General features: G+C 36.7%; 1 protein-coding gene and 1 pseudogene across 1 annotated transcript in view; both read right to left on the bottom strand.

Moving 5' to 3' along the window:
* The window catches only part of KCND2 (potassium voltage-gated channel subfamily D member 2), a 465,433-nt gene that overhangs the window by 382,651 nt on the left and 65,076 nt on the right, over positions 1–17,706 (bottom strand). The gene's annotated exons all lie outside the window — the stretch shown is intronic.
* Positions 10,921–11,366, bottom strand: LOC114901690 (annotated as a pseudogene).

The raw sequence follows: 17,706 nt of genomic DNA, 5'->3' as shown, positions 1-17,706 counted from the left end.
GTGCTGGGAAAACTGGACAGCTACATGTAAAAGAATGAAATTAGAACACTCCCTAACACCACACACAAAATTAAACTCAAAATGGAGTAAAGACCTAAATGTAAGGCCAGACACCATAAAACTCTTAGAGGAAAACAGAGGCAGAACACTCTATGACATAAATCACAGCATGATCCTTTTTGACCCACCTCCTGGAGAAATGGAAATAAAAACAAAAATAAACAAATGGGACCTAATGAAACTTAAAAGCTTTCGCACAGCAAAGGAAACCATAAACAAGATGAAAAGACAACCCTCAGAATGGGAGAAAATATTTGCAAATGAAGCAACTGACAAAGGATTAATCTCCAAAATTTATAAGCAGTTCATACAGCTCAATATCAAAAAAACAAAAAACCCAGTCCAAAAATGGGCAGAAGACCTAAATAGACATTTCTCCAAAGAAGATATACAGATTGCCAACAAACACATGAAAGGATGCTCAACATCACTAATCATTAGGGAAATGCAAATCAAAACTACAATGAGGTATCATCTCACACCGGTCAGAATGGCCATCATCAGAAAATCTACAAACAAGGGCTTCCCTGGTGGTGCAGTGGTTGAAAGTCCGCCTGCCAATGCAGGGGACACGGGTTCGTGCCCCGGGCCGGGAATATCCCACGTGCCGCGGAGCGGCTGGGCCCGTGAACCATAGCCGCTGAGCCTGTGCGTCTGGAGCCTGTGCTCCGCAACGGGAGAGGCCACAACAGTGAGAGGCCCGCGTACTGCAAAAAAAAAAAAAAAAAAATCTAGAAACAATAAATGCTGGAGAGGGTGTGGAGAAAAGAGAACTCTCTTGCACTGTTGGTGGGAATGGAAATTGATACAGCCACTATAGAGAACGGTATGGAGGTTCCTTAAAAAAACTAAAAATAGAACTACCGTAGACACAGCAATCCCACTACTGGGCATATACCCTGAGAAAACCATAATTCAAAAACAGTCATGTACCAAAATGTTCATTGCAGCTCTATTTACAATAGCCAGGACACGGAAGCAACTGAAGTGTCCATCAACAGATGAATGGATAAAGATGTGGCACATATATACAATGGAATATTACTCAGCCATAAAAGGGAACGAAACTGAGTTATTTGTAGTGAGGTGGATGGACCTAGAGACTGTCATTCAGAGTTAAGTAAGTCAGAAAGAGAAAAACAAATACTGTATGCTAACACATATATATGGAATCTAAAAAAAAAAAGGGGCCATGAAGAACCTAGGGGCAAGACGGCAATAAAGACACAGACCTACTAGAGAATGGACTTGAGGATAGGGGCAGGGGGAAGGGTAGGCTGTGACAAAGTGAGAGAGTGGCATGGACATATATACACTACCAAACGTAAAATAGATAACTAGTGGGAAGCAGCCACATAGCACAGGGATGGAGATCAGCTCGGTGCTTTGTGACCACCTAGAGGGGTGGGATAGAGAGGGTGGGAGGGAGGGAGATGCAAGAGCGAAGATATATGGGGACATATGTATATGTATAACTGATTCACTTTGTTATAAAGCAGAAACTAACAAACCATTGTAAAGCAATTATACTCCAATAAAGATGTTAAAAAAAAGATAAAAACAAATCAGAGAATATGAAAGTTAAGATCCTCTTAGTAACATTAACTTGTCCGACATTGATTATATATAATTCCACTATTGCTGGTTATAAGCGTACACTTTATTATAAGGCATAAGAAATGTAAAGAAATTAATGCTGTTATTAAAACTCTGACTTTTCACTCCCTTGAGTTATGAAGGTTGAAATCTGCAATCTTAACATTGTATTAGCATGAGATTCTGCAATTTAATGAAATAAACTGGTTGAGAAAATGAACTATGCTCACTCAATGAAAATGCTGTCTGTTTTCTTGAATGGAACACTTAGAGCACCTCATTTAATGGTAACAGATGAAAACTTTAATAACTTAGTAGTTTTTATAAACACTGATAAAGTTACCTCATAAAACGATATTATTGTATATACCTACAAAATCTGTAAAATAATGTTATATGACGTTATCAAAATTCTTATCCATTAAATAATGGAGACAAATTCATATACAGTATAGTGTTATCTACCTGTCAAATATATAATTAATTCAATTACTGTTATTGCATTAGTAAAGGAACTAAAAAAGCACTTGATAGGAGGAATAATAAATAACATTAAGATCCCATTGTTCTTATGAAGTCTGTAAAGAACTACAGACTAAAAGGAATGAAAGATAGAAAAACAAACATAAATGATAAGTAAACTTTAAAATAAAAAAAATAATAAAATAAAATTTAACCCCCCAAGAGGGCCAGAGTCTTTGCAGGGTTTGTTCAGTGATACATAAAGTGTATAGAACAGTATCTGGGCTATAATAGCTGCACAGAAACATTTGTTGAATAAATTAACTTGGATGGTATCTTCAATAATACAGAAGTTCAAAAGCTCCTCTTTATAGGTAGTAAGAGTCCTTGAGAAAGGTTTAACAGCAGGGCAAATTTGAGTAACCAGCATAGCAACTATGCACTCCAAAAAAAAAAAAAAGACCAGCAAAGTCAAGTATTTCCACAATGAAAATCCATCCAAGGATATTATCTGAGACTAGTGGCTGCACTTCAGGCTATTTTACTCATAGTTACCTCATGGGGATAAACATCGAAGGTAGTAGGTGCATTAAATTCAGAAAGACACTATTAAAATGATCACATTCCCTTGGAAAGCATCATGTGTGTGGGGTGGGGGAGTAGCTCATACATGATATGGTGATGGTGGTGTTCGTGATGATGGTCGTGATGATGATGGTCTCATATTTCTCACATCACTTGAGATGTTCATCTAATTAATCCCTGAGAAGCATCAGGAAAGCGTGGTGAGTCTTCCTTAGGTGGATGCAAAAGGACAAAATTAAATATCTTAAGAGGATTGAGAAAGAGGTAATGGCAAGTAGTATAAGCCTCCCATAAATGGGAGACATGGTGAGATGTTAACAGAGTGGAATGATACCCATTCTAGAGTGGATCAATTAAAATTATTCTTTGGAACCTATAGCACAAGTATATATGTCAACTTGTTTATTCACATATTCAACAAATATTTATTGAGTATTTGGTATATTATTATGGGCCCTCTAGGAAGGCGACACATGTTCAAGTCCTGTGATATGCCGATATGCCAGTGATATGCCGATGAGTAAGGCATAGCATCTGCCTTCTAAGGATAATATAATAAACTACAGGAATTAAGAAGCAACAGTTAAAACACATAAAGTTAGAAATATACAATCTTATATTTCTAAAAAGTACAGATATGATTAATCCCTAAACATACCTTTAATAATGGCTAAAGCACATCTATTAAGGTGCAGCAAGATAGGACCCTTTCACTTTGGTCTTTCATATTCTTTGTTAGAAAGAACGCTGGATCTAGGAGACTGCATTTACTCACAATGAGCTTGTGAGGTATGTTTTGATCAGGTTTTATGGAGGATAGAGCAGGCTGGCTGCTCTGATCTCTGTTTATATCAGAGGAACTATGTCTCAGCTGCCTTGCATGTACAAAAATGGTTAGTGCTAAACTCCTGACTCAGATAAGACCTGACCTTTATCTCACAAGATATATATTATCTTTGTCAAGGCACATGAGCCCACTTTGTTTGGTTCTAACTTGATAGCCTTTTCAATCTTTTAATATCATTTGAACAACAAAATAATCATTAGAGGCTTTAGTAACACAATCAGCAATGGCTTCTTAAAGTTCGATTCAGAAAGACCTCCAAGAGCTGCCAGCATCCCCAGAAGCCATGCCTCTGTTAGCCCTTTTAGGGAGGTGTCTTAGTCTGTTCAGGCTGCTATAACAAAATACCACAGACTGGGTGGCTTATTACAACAAAAATTTATTTCTCACAGTTCACTCGTTATCTGGTGAGAGCCTGCCTTCTGGTTCAGAGATGGCACCTTCTAGATGTAACCTCACGTGGTGGAAGGGGCAAACTAGTTCTCTGGGGTATCTTTTTATAAGGGCTCTACCATCAAGACCTAATCACCTTCCAAATGCCCCACCTCCTAATACCAATCCCCTTGAGAGTTAGGATTCCAACAAAGGAATTCTGTGAGGGGACACAAACATTCAGTCCATAACAGGAGGAAAACTGTGGCCAGACTCATCTGTAACAATCACTTCATTCTGTAGAATGGTGGTTTGTAGGACACCTAAGAGAAATCTTCACCATATTTGAAATCAAAGACACAGCATTATAGTGTTCAATAATTTCCTATTTATCTTCATCTAGAAAATGTACTTTTTAGTGTCCAACATGAGAGCTTCCTTCTTGAGCTTACTCAGCTCCTTAATGCAGTTGCTGCTGAGTTTGCAAATCCACATAAGTGAAGGGCCCAGATGCAGAAGTTAAAAAGCTGGGTAAGAATGAGGCCTCTTTGTTTTCAACTGTATATACACAGCCCAAAACCTGTTAGGACTACTTGAGTATTTTAAGGGCTGGAAGACCCTGATAATGAGTTTAAGAACTATTTACTGGAAGACCAAAAAAAGGCTTGGAAAATCTTCAAAGCAACAGATCATATAGATGCTAGTTAACATTTTTGAGTTTACACCCTCTTAGAAACAACTTATTCAAAACAATGTAAAGATCTGGACTTAACTACTTGGGTAAATGTCGCTCATACTACAGTTTCAATGAAAAATAGTTATGGGACACTGAAGGCCACAAACATATTTCATCCAGTTTTATTGCCTCACATTTCCCCATTGAACTATGTCTTTGAGGGAAAGAACTATGTGGGAAATAACCTCTCATATCCTCCTCTTTTCCAGAGCAGAGCAAAAATAGCACTTAGCATGTACAACAGAAATGACAGCTCTTATTAATAATGCTCATATCAGTCAGTGAAATATCTAAAAGAAGTTTCTCTCACATTTTCATCAAGACAGTGTGCTAGATTACATAAGAGAGAGACCAAGGCACCAGTCAGGCAGGAGCAGTATAAAGAAATTTAGAAAGAGAAAGACAGAAACAGAGAAGAAGAGAGATTGAGAAAGAGAGATGAGAAAAAGAGAGATAAAGGCAGAAAATTCTGAAGAAACTACTTACTTTCATAATAAATATACATTTTTCTCATATTTGGAAAAGTTAAAATTTTACAGTTGAAATTGTCTTTTCATTTTTATTAGATATGGCATGGGACAACATAGTCTATTCTGGGTTTATGGACTTGAAAGCCATAATCTCAGCCTTGTCAAGATAAGCATTAACAACTAATATTTTAAAATAGAATTAATTAGTGACTCACACTCTCATTTTCCTTCCAGGACAAAGACTCTTCTTCCCTATTCCACTAACATCTCAGCTACTGGATTTCCTCTGATTTTTTTCAAAAAACATTTTGAGTGGCACAATCAACAGAGTGAAAAGGCAACCTAAAGAATGGTGGAAAATATTTGCAAATCATATATCTAAAAGCTGTTAATATTTAGAATATATAGAGAACTAAAACCAACAACAAAAACCCTAAATAACTCAATTAAAAAATGGGCAAAGAACTTGAATAGACATTTTTTTCACCTAATATTATAAATATGAAAACATGGAGCATATGAAAACATGCTCAACATCACTAATTGTTGGAAAAATGCAAATCAAAACCACAATGAGATACCACTTATACCCATCAGGATGGCTACGATCAGAAAAACATAAAATAATCAATGTTAGGGAGAATGTGGAGGAATTGGAACTCTTCTGCACTGCTGGTGGAAATGTAAAATGGTGTAGTCACTATGGAAAACAGTATAGCGATTCTTCAAAAAATTAAAAATAGAATTACCATATATTCAGCAATTCCATTTCTGGGTGTATATCCAAATGAACTGAAAGTAGGGTCTCTAAGAGATATCTGTACACGTATGTTCATAGCAGCAATATTCATAACAGTTAAAAGGTAGAAATGTCCATGGATGTATGAATGGTTATATAAAATGTGGTATATACATACAATAGAATATTATTCAGCCTTTAAAGGAAGGAGATTCTGACCACATGGCTGAACTTTGAGGACATCATGCTAAGAGAAATAAGCCAATTAAAAAATATTTTATGGGGCTTCCCTGGTGGCACAGTGGTTGAGAGTCCGCCTGCTGAAGCAGGGGACACAGGTTCGTGCCCCAGTCCGGGAAGATCCCACATGCCGCGGAGCAGCTAGGCCCGTGAGCCATGGCCGCTGAGCCTGCGCGACCAGAGCCTGTGCTCCGCAACGGGAGAGGTCACAACAGTGAAAGGCCCGCATACGGCAAAAAAAAAAAAAAAAAAAAAAATTGTATGATTCCACTTACACAAGAGACCTAGAATAGTCAAATTCATAGAAAGTAGAATGGTGGTTACTACGGAACAGAGGAGAGGAAAACTGGGAGTTGTTGTTGTTTAAATTTTTAAAATTTAATTAATTTTTTTATACAGCAGGTTCTTATTAGTTATCTGTTTTATACATATTAGTGTATATACATCAATCCCAATCTCCCAATTCATCCCACCACCACCACCCCCCTGCCACTTTCCCCCACTGGTGTCCATAAGTTTGTTCTCTATATGTGTCTCTATTTCTGCCCTGCAAACTGGTTCATCTGTACAATTTTTCTAGATTCCACATATACGTGTTAAAATACATTTGTTTTTCTCTTTCTGACTTACATCACTCTGTATGACAGTCTCTAGATCCATCCACATCTCTACAAATGACCCAATTTCATTCCTTTTTATGGCTGAGTAATATTCCATTGTATATATGTACCACATCTTCTTTACACCCATTCGTCTATCGATGGGCATTTAGGGGGAGTTATTTAATAGATATAGAGTTTGTTTTGCAAGATGAAAAGGTCCTGGAGATTGGCTGCACAATAATTTAAATATATTTAACAATACTGAATTACACACTTAAAAATGGTTAAGATGATAAATTTAATGTAATATGTATTCTACCACAATTAAAAATAATCCAGACTTTAGTAAAAAAAAATTTGTAATGTCTCAATCTTACAACTTATGTGGCAGAAAAGCATACTGCCAGGTGAAAAATATATATGACCAATTATGTTCAAATAGGGTCGAAGGGATCAATCAAATGCTCATTCCTCAAATTTTAGTACTTTTTATCCAGCCAGTTATCCTAAGTTTTAAGCATCTGAACTATACTGTTTTGGTTCTCCAAAGATTCTCTCAGAAATATCTGCATAAAATTATGCATTTTTTAAGAGAAAGTTCTGTTCATTTCTCTTTTAATCTTTGATCTATTCATACTTTAAGATCAATTCAACATTTCTTACCCTGTGGGGGGGTCTTCTCTCTATGACTGTGCTGAACACTCTTTCCTGTGGGCTACCATTATGGCTTACAAGTAACTCATTTATTGAATTTACTGCCCAATTACCTTTTTCCTATCTGTGAGCTCCTTAAGGGTAAGCATGCTTCCTCTTCATCTATGTGTCCCAAGAACTCAGCAGAGAGCCAGGCAAGAAATAAAAGTTTAGTATTTATTTATGGGATAATAGTGAAGCTAACTCTTGTAAAACCATCTAATTAAATAATTGAGAAATTAGTTCCTCTTAGAGATCAGAACTATGGGGGGATAAAAGCCCACTTGCTCCTTCATCTTACTAAATATTATTTTACCAAAAAATAAAATATAATTTTGTTTTTCTTTTTGATTTAAATATCAAGAAACTAAATGCCAAAAGTTTGTCCTAAATAAAAGTTTACCCCTAGCATTAGTAACCTAGTATGAGTAATCTGGTATTATTACACCAATACCCCATCCTGTCTTATCCTTGCATCCATGCTACTGTAACATTATCTTGTTATAAACTATCTCAAGTCTATTTCGGAAGGAAGTGAGATATGATTAAAATATGTAAAATATGCAATATAAAGCTAAATATGAGGGTGCTGCTTCAAAGTTGTCTTTAGTTTCTTTCCTTTGTTCCGTGAATAATGTCTCCCACATGTCCGTAGAATCCTAAACAGCTGCGCTCTCATTACTGCAATATCTGTTCTTATATGCTTTATCTTGTCTGGTTCAGTTCTGAGTAGGCGGTATAGTCTGTTCTCCATAATTTGTTTTCTAATGTATATCCACTTGTGTGTCACATTAGTTATTCTATTTTTCCTTAAACTGCAGCTAAATTAAGCTATTTTTCAAAGTAATACGACAACCTAGTGAAGACCCTTTCTATGGAAGATATGCACACTTTAGTTGGTATAATTAAGACAACAGAAAATATGATTTCCTTCAATAACAATCTTAAACTGTAGAATTTAGGAGATCTATATCTAGATTTAGATTTAGGATAAACTGTGATGCTTTAGAAAAGTCTTTTGACTCCTTAGGACTCGATTACCTCAAAAGTTCTTTCCAAGTCTAAAATTATGGATCTATCAGTAATGTCTAGAATGATAGTTGAGGTTCTAAGCCCTTGCCTGGAAATAAGCATAAGCACTCATCAGTTTATACAATGCTTTCTATAAAAAGAAGCTACTCTGAATATCATGTTAAAATACTTCTTTATTCAGATTAACATAAAATAAAAAATTCGAATTGTAGAATGCCAGATTATGCTTGCATTTGCTATGAACTTCTTAAGTAAGTATATTGTCAACATTATACTACTTTCAATACAACATAGTTGCAAATATGGCTTCTCAATAATCACACAATTTCTCATCTTGGTATCCAGTACGGACATTAGTCTGGTCCAACTTATATATCCAATCAATATATGAGGATATCTTATGCCTTAGTAATTAAAGCCAATTTCCCCCTCAGACTAATTTCATCGCTGAAATATACTGCAAGTTTATTCCTACTCTCACTGTTATTTGCTCCTTGAAAAACATATCAGACCCTTTCCTGACAAACCAAATACCCTGAGTTTTGCAAGGCCTACCTGGATCGCTCATATCTTCTGTGAAGCATTATCGGGCTATCTAGTACTCAGACAGCTTAAAATGACCTATCCGTTTTCTACATTTTTGTAGTACCACAGAATTCATACCTAACTTCTAATTTAACACCTAGTAATACGTCAACTCCAGAACAGAGGAGCTAGTTCATCCATAAGCACATATCCTCCTTCTTGCCACACGTTTAGACTGCATTGCCCAACCTCTTTGCATCTGGGTGAACCTTATGACTAGTTCTGGCCAATGCCATGTGGGCAACTACGACGTTCAACTACTCTGATGCCTGGCCTATGAAACTTTTAAAATCTTTCATGCACTTTCCTCCTTTGTACTTTTCTTCTGGCTGTACACAGAGGATTCAATAAGGACTATAAGCTTCTAGGTGATCACAAAGGTCCTAAGTACCTCCATGAATGAAGGGATGGAATGAAGCTCCTCCGTCTGCCCCAATATACAACTTTATATGGTACCCTTGTTTCTCTTGGGTCGTTTTTTACTTCCCTCATTGACCATAAATGACTGAGAATATACCTCAATGCTTTTTGGAATTCTGTATATAAGCAAATACAATTATTTAATAACATTCATTCAACATAAGATTTTTTTTTTTTTTTTTGCGGTATGCGGGCCTCTCACTGCTGTGGCCTCTCGCGTTGCAGAGCACAGGCTCTGGACGTGCAGGCTCAGCGGCCATGGCTCACGGGCCCAGCCGCTCCGCGGCATGTGGGATCTTTCCAGACCGGGGCACGAACCCGTGTCCCCTGCATCGGCAGGCGGACTCTCAACCACTGCGCCACCAGGGAAGCCCAACATGAGCATATTTTAATAGAAAATGCATATTGTCTTTAGATTTATACTCTCATCGTTCAATAATATGCATTCCATATTCATAAAATATTCTAAATATTTAATTATTTTTAAAAATTGCATACTATTCAATGATCATGCTAATCATATATCTGTATAATTTAAAAAAGTAAAACAAAAAATTAACGCTTTAGTATTCACTATGAAAGAGAATAATGGCCAGATTTTCTTCTGATTGGTGTTCTCTGTAGGTGCTATAATCAGTAATATAAAGCTAGAAATTGAAAAAAGAAAATCTGTAAGAGTCCATGAACACATTCTCAAGTCACTGAAATAACACACAGTTGGTGTATGAATGAGTTCATGAATCATTTATCAGCGGTGACAGAAATAGAAATTATTTCCCTCAGAAATCTATCTTTGTTACAGTACCCTGTAAATATGTTCAATATTTGAATCTCTACTTTTAGGGAGGGAACTGACATTAATTGAAGGCTTATTCTGTGCCAGGTGCTTTACATAAATCATTGTACTTACCCCTCACAACAACTCCTTGAGGTATTTTTATCCCCATTGCAGAGATGAAATACCTTAATGAAGAAAGAAGGCAGCTCACAAATGGCAGAGCCCTGACTGGAACCCACACCTGCCTTATTCTTTCATACTTTTTCTCTCTAACACAGAATTCTCTCTAGCATCTCTCATCTATGTACTTTTTCATGACACTTTGTGTTTAAAGTACTTTACTTCTCTATTCTAAATATCAGCATAAAAGTTCAACCAGTTATTTAGTGAGTGTCAACACTATGCTAGACAGAATAAAGTTTTAAAACTCATATAAGAGTTTGCCGTTTATGAAAGGTCACATTGAAAGATGTCCACTTCCATTATAGATGATCCTTTCTATACCAGTTTTCTCCTCTCCTCCCTGTAAATCCTGTTTTTTAATCTCCTGTCACCAGATTATATTGCTCATTTTCTTCATTGTTGAAGTCACTTAATAACCTTGCAATTAACTCCTCCAAGTTTCTCAACTATTTTAGCTCTGGCCTAACGGTCACTCTTTCCAACATGACTCTTTTTTTTTTCCTTTTTTTTTTTTTTAGGCAAGTCAGCTGACAGCTTTACTGCATTGGGGAAGTGGATAGATCGCTCAGGAGCTCTTGGTGGGGCGAGTCCGCTTTCTCTTGGCCATCACAGGCTTCTGGCTGCGCAGGCCTGCCGGACGGCGGCCACGCGCAAACCCGGGCGGTACTTTTTCTTTCGGATCACGTGCCGGATGCTGCCGAGGGTGGCCCGGGCATTCTTGTTGATGGTGGTCCGCATGTTGGAAGTGGCTGCCTTTCGCTGACTGGATCTCCGCTTTATGACCACCACGACCCCTTTGCCGTCTGCCGCCAGCTCCATGCCCACAGTCCGGCGGTGAATGAACCTGTTGTACCGGAAGGAGCTGCAGGCCTTCAGGTTATTGGGCTCGGTGCTATACGTCTGCTTGTTCCTCTTGATCAAGAAGCTGGAGCAGTTCAGCATGATCATCCACTGCAGATGCGCTGACATGGCAGCAGCTCCTCTCGTGGCGGCGGCCGGATACGCTCCAACATGACTCTTGATTTAATTGACAACTTCAATATATACATATATGATCCTTCCTGACATGTGGCCTCTTGATTGCTTAATCTTCTTCCCTCTAAATATCTTGTCTTCCCTATTATCTCAGCCAATTAACTGCCTGGCCATTTCTAGACCTATTCATTGTTAGTAATGCCCATACTTTCACAATTCTGTTTCATGCAGCCTCAGTTCTCCGACCATCATCTCCTCTCTTTCCAGCTCATTTGCTGCAGTATCTCAACCTTAACAGTCATATGCCCACTGGGACCTTCAATCTATTGAAGGACACACATCTCAGTCCATCAACTCCCTTCAGTAGGCAAAATTACAATTCGGCTTGGATTTAAATCTCTTCAACACCTACACTTGTACGGTTAAATATGCATGTAGAAACACACAGCAACTCTGAATGATCTCACTTCAAAAATTCAATTTGAAAAAGTGTTGGAGGACTCTGAAGGCTGCCCACAATCATACTATATTTCACTAGTACATGTACTTTCCACTCTCCTTGAGGACGATTTCATACCTTCTCCTTTCTTCTTAAATTTCTAACACCTCCATCCTAATACTCCCAGTTGATGGCTTTGCTTTGTCTCCACTGAAAAAACTGAAGCAACTAGAAGGAATCTCCAGAAACTCTCACAGTGACATGTATTCACCCACAATTGAACCCATATACTTTGCTTTCTCTCAAGTTTCTGGATAATGATTATTTACTCCTCTCTAAAACCTTCCCTTGTGCACTAGATACAATTTCCATCACCTATCCAAGAACTGCACAATGGAATTGATTCCCTTTTCTCTGCATTATTAATTTTTTATTATGTAGTAGAGAAAATCACCACCAGCAAAAATGTTATTTTTCTCCCATTTTAAAAGAATCATCTTTTAAACCCCGTTTCACCTACCAGCTACAACTGATTATCTTCTCCCTTCTGCAGCAAAATATCTTCAGATATTTGACTATACCCAGTAATATCAATTCCATTTCTCCTAATGCTCCTTAATCCTCTCCAGTCAGATTTGCCCCCTGATCATTACACCAAAACTATTCATGTCAAGATCACCAATTACCTCCAAATTGCTAAATCCAATGGTCACTTTTCAGTTCTTATCAACATCAAGTATATTGTCCTTGACATATTTTCTTCACTTTGCTTCCATGATACCACACTCTTGATTCTCTTCTAACAATATTATTTTTACATCTCAATCTTCTTTGTTGGTTTCTCCTCCTCTCCCAGACCTCTTAATGTTGGAGTTCCCTAGATCTCAGTCCTTTATTCTCTCCCTCTCCTCTGTCTGCTTCCACTACACCGTGGCCTCAATCAGCATATACATTTTAATAACAGCAGCCATGTCACCCGAATTTAAACTTCTTTCCCAGACATGTTTTCTGAACTTCAAACTCCTATACACAACTGCCTACCTGCCAGATGCATTGAGTTGCCAAATAGATATCTCTCACTGACTTGCCCAAAACTGAACTTCTCATTCCCTTCCTCCTGCAAACCTATTCCACTCAGTCTGTTTTGTTTTTTCATTTAAATGGATGACCCATCCTTTCAGTTGCTTTCAGACAAAAATCTCGGCTTCATTCCAGATTTTTCCCTTCTCACATCCATATCCAATTTTTGGGAAATCCTGTTGTAATATCTTAAAATATATCCAGTACCTAATCATTTCTCACAATTCTCATTGCTACCACCTTGATACCAAGCCATGATTATTGTTATTCCAGTGATTACTGAAATCATCTCTTAACTGGTTTTCCTGCTTCCATCTATGTGCAAATGATTTCAACACAACAGCCAGTGATCCTTGTCAAATCTAAATCATATCAAATCTCTCCTCTGCTCCAAACCCTCTACCAGTTCCTCTTCTTAGAGTGAAACTCAAGTCATTACAAGCACCAACAAGGCACTGCAAGATCAGGCTCCACTTCCTTTCTGATCTAGTTGTTCCCTCACTCATTCACCTCCAGCCACCTGAACTCCTTACTGAACACACCAGACATACTTATGCTCTAAGGGCTTTCACTAGCATAACTCTTTCTTGGGATGTTGTCCTCCAGATATGTGCTTGCCTATGGCCCTGAACTACATCAAGTCTTTGTTCAGATAACATCTTCTCAATGACATCAATTTTCACCATTTAAGTGAAAAATGCAACCCGACCCCCTTCTTAGCGCTGCTTTGTTTTCTATAGCATTTATTACTTTCTCTTATCTAAATATTTTGTGTGTGTCTGTGTGTATGTGTGTTCCCCTAATGTAACCCTAGTGCCTAGAATAGTAGACACATGGTATGTGCTCAATTAATATATAAAACAATAAATGGATCAAATGATGAAGTATAAGCTTATCAAACCTACACCCTACACACACACACACACACACACACACAGAGCTCTAAAGAGAATTGGAAATTTATCCTTTATAATTGAAATATGATGATAATATACATCTAAATGATAATTAATAATTCTATATACAGAATAATAGAGTCTCAAAATTGTGAAGAACCTTAAAGCTCATACAATCCAGTCACGTATGCGATGTTTATGTTTCTTCTACATGTTTTCCCATAATAATTCTCTAGTCTATTCCTGAATACTGCAGTAATGGAGGACCTTTTGCATAATTTGCAATGAGACAACTGAAATTCAAGGTTAGTTAATGTTGCTTTATATTTTACAGCAATTAAAGACAGTAGGAATGATAGAATCTGAAACCAGGTCTCTTGCCTGCTAGTACCCTTCATTACACTCAACTCTGTATAGAAAACCTTTAGTGCATTTAAATATATGTTTACTGAATAAACCAAATGACTTCTTTAAAACTGGCAGTTACAAAATTTTTATATAATTGCAGTCAATTTAAAAACATTATCAAGAGTCTACATATGTAGATAACCCTCAAAAAAAAACCTGAAAAACACTCACTCATTTTAAAATTGAAATTCTTTTGTAAGTTTTCTCATTATCAGGCAATGAGGTTGATAAAATAGTAGCATCAAGTGATACTAAGCCTAGGGAAAGAGAATTCACAAAATATCTGAGGTAGAGAATTCCACTGGTAACTTCAAAACACCACTATACTACACTCTAAGAAATCTGCCTTCACGTTAGAAAGAAGACAAAAATGAAAGCAAGAACAGAAATAATGTAGATAAAACAAAGCCCTTTAAAGTTTCCCTCCCAAAATAACTCAAGCAAAGATTGACTCTATCACTTAGAAAAGTCACTGTACGTTCTACTACTAGGTGAGTAGAAAGAGGTACTAAAAAGAAACAAAACCCACAGAGTATGTCTGAATTGTGAGTTTTTCATATTTTAATTATGTTTTGGAACTCTGCTCACCATAGCATGCTGTGATACAAAGGAAGAAAAAACTAATAAATTATAAGAGTCAATGAAATGGTCATAATTAGGGTGTCTAAAGACAACACAGCCATCACGAATAACAAAGTGCTCAGTGGTGTCATTAAACTGTTTAAATTTCTAAAGATCTTCCTGTCAGAGTTCTTCTGTAAAGATGTTATACTTAACGGATAAAAGGACAATTTTTATTACTGTGAGACTCTGAAACGTAAAACAGCTTGACATTTTTGATGCACCATGTCACAGCATATCATGCTCAAATAGACTTTATTCTGTGCAGCTCAATTATATATACTACCAAATGTAAAATAGATAGGTAGTGGGAAGCAGCCGCATAGCACAGGGAGATCAGCTCGGTGCTTTGTGACCTCCTAGAGGGGTGGGATAGGGAGGGTGGGAGGGAGGGAGATACAAGAGCGACGATATATGGGGACATATGTATATGTATAACTGATTCACTCTGTTATAAAGCAGAAACTAACACACCATTGTAAAGCAATTATACTCCAATAAAGATGTTAAAAAAAAAAAACTTGTAAAACTTCAAAAGAACACAGTGTCTTAGAATCATTTCTCAGAAGGAGCAAATTCTTGTTACCATGTTAGAAAATGGAAAAACTTTTGTTTTTAAAACAAAAACCACACCACATTAAAATATTTGTAAACTGATTCTCTCGAGTACTTTTCCTCCAAAGACTCTCTATATCTACTTGTGTTCTTGTTTTGTCATTATATACATATTATATACATATATAATATATATATGCATTTGCTTATATATACATTATACAAATGTATATATTAGTTTCTTGGGTCTAGAAAGTTAAAGTTACGGGAATAGGACTTTAGAATTGTAAGGAAATTTACTGGGAATCTACTCCAACCTCCAGATTTTACCAACAGAGGAACAGAAGTGAACAAAATTTAAAAACAAACACATCAACAGAATCCAGGTTAAATAGAATCTCTGATGGACCCTTATATTTTATGTCATATACATATTAGGTCTGAAGATCTTTGCTTGAATAGATTAAAAAATGACTTCAACTGCAAATATTACTACCTGCATGGAAAGTCATTCACAATATCCTTCATGTTTTAAATTACTTACCTGCAAAGGTTAAATAAATGTAAGAACCACAGTTGATTTGCCAGGTAAAGAGAAATAATATTATATGCTTGCTCTTATTTCAAAGCTAAAAAAGATACTATTTTAAAGATATGGCTCACACCCTGAAGTATGGTAAGTATGTACATTCGTGAGGACATCTATTATTTTTCTTTCTTTTCCTTATTATATAGTTCTACAAAGAAAACAAAAACTACAACAAAAAAGCAGACCAAACCAGTGCTGACAAAATTACTTGCGGTGCATAGTCAGTTGTGACTGTTCATGCGGGAACAGAGTTTGGGATTGTAAACAAATCCTTGCTGGAGAAAAGATAATTTCTTAGACCAGTGTTTGGTTTGCTTTTTCTATTTTAGTGTTTATGAGAATTGCCTAGTAATCCTTTTCAAAATACAGATCTAGGCTCTCCTGTCAATGCAACCCCAACCTCTACCTACTTGGAGATTTTAATAAGCATCCTACTTGATACTAAGGCACTGGGTGTATCTGTAAGGTTAAGGGAAACATTTTTCTCATCCTGTCTGCCCTCGACCTTTAGTATACTGATTGTTTCACAAAAGTACTTAATTCGAGAACTGGAATAACTCTAACTGCCTCGACATATAGAGAATTATTTTGGCTTGAGCACAACTCAGAATCTGAAAGATTTGTATAATTATTTAGCCATTTTTAAGAGGAATATTATTGCCACTAAGTATATCCCTATGCTACTAAACTGCAGGAAATAGATATAAACATTTTTACCATTCATGGAACCTGATTTCAAAGGTCTTCCTAGGGAAGAAGTTACATAGGCAAGCACATGACAGAATTTGTCAAGGGATCTGGAAATAACTCAAGCTAATATATTAACCACACAAAAAAAAGTAGGTGGAACTTTCATCTTAGATGACAATATGGCCAATTTAGGGGCAGTTTCAAGGTTAGGAGACTGAAATGAAAAAGCAGGGTGACTATTAACAGAATCAAAGACTCTCAGATTTGGAGATAGCTAAAGACATTATCCAATATAGTTACCCACCCTATCCTAATTATATAATATTCTTGACAAGGCCTTGATAGTTTCTGATTAAATACTTCCTGTGACAAAGGAATGAGACAGGAAATTTTTTTAAAATGTAACTATGTTTATCCCCTTTTAAACAACAGGGTTAGCAAAAAATAATTAGAATATATGGCTTTGAGTTTTTACACTGGGATAAGTTTTTACTTCTTAGCAATATTGATTGTGATATTGCTTCTTTGTGCTTCCCTAAGTTTGATTAAGTATTTGAGCCACATAGGAAAAACCCATGATTAAAATGAATGTAGCAATTAAACTGTGCTTCTAATGCAGTAACTTTGAGAAAGTTTTACTATAAATGGCAATGCCCATACTACTGCTGCCAGGCAAGGCAAGGAAGAAGTAAATTAAAGAAAAATAAAAGACATGGACACACCTTGACTTGCTAGCAGGGTCATTTATATGTCTCCTATCTGTACTACTTCTTGAAACCCAATCCTACTTTCCCTATCCTCACCTCATCAGTGGGAGGAGAGGTGTGACTTGATGGGGACTTAGCACAGTCAGGCTGTAGTCTTCAAGGAGTCATCTCCAGATGACTTGTCACATCCATCTTGGAGAATAGGTTCTTAAACTGTGACAGTATCCTACTGTGTGGAAAAGAATTGGGGAAAAAAAAGGAAGAGCTAGTTTTTCTTTATTTACTGCATCACAGATTAAAATCTTATGCCTAAAAAACTTACATACTAGGAAGACTCATGATACTTTAG

The sequence above is a fragment of the Monodon monoceros genome, unplaced genomic scaffold (assembly GCF_005190385.1).
Source record: "Monodon monoceros isolate NGI ecotype Baffin Bay Population unplaced genomic scaffold, NGI_Narwhal_1 Super_Scaffold_2, whole genome shotgun sequence".
NCBI lineage: Eukaryota > Metazoa > Chordata > Mammalia > Artiodactyla > Monodontidae > Monodon > Monodon monoceros.
This window is presented reverse-complemented; position numbering and strand designations above follow the sequence as displayed.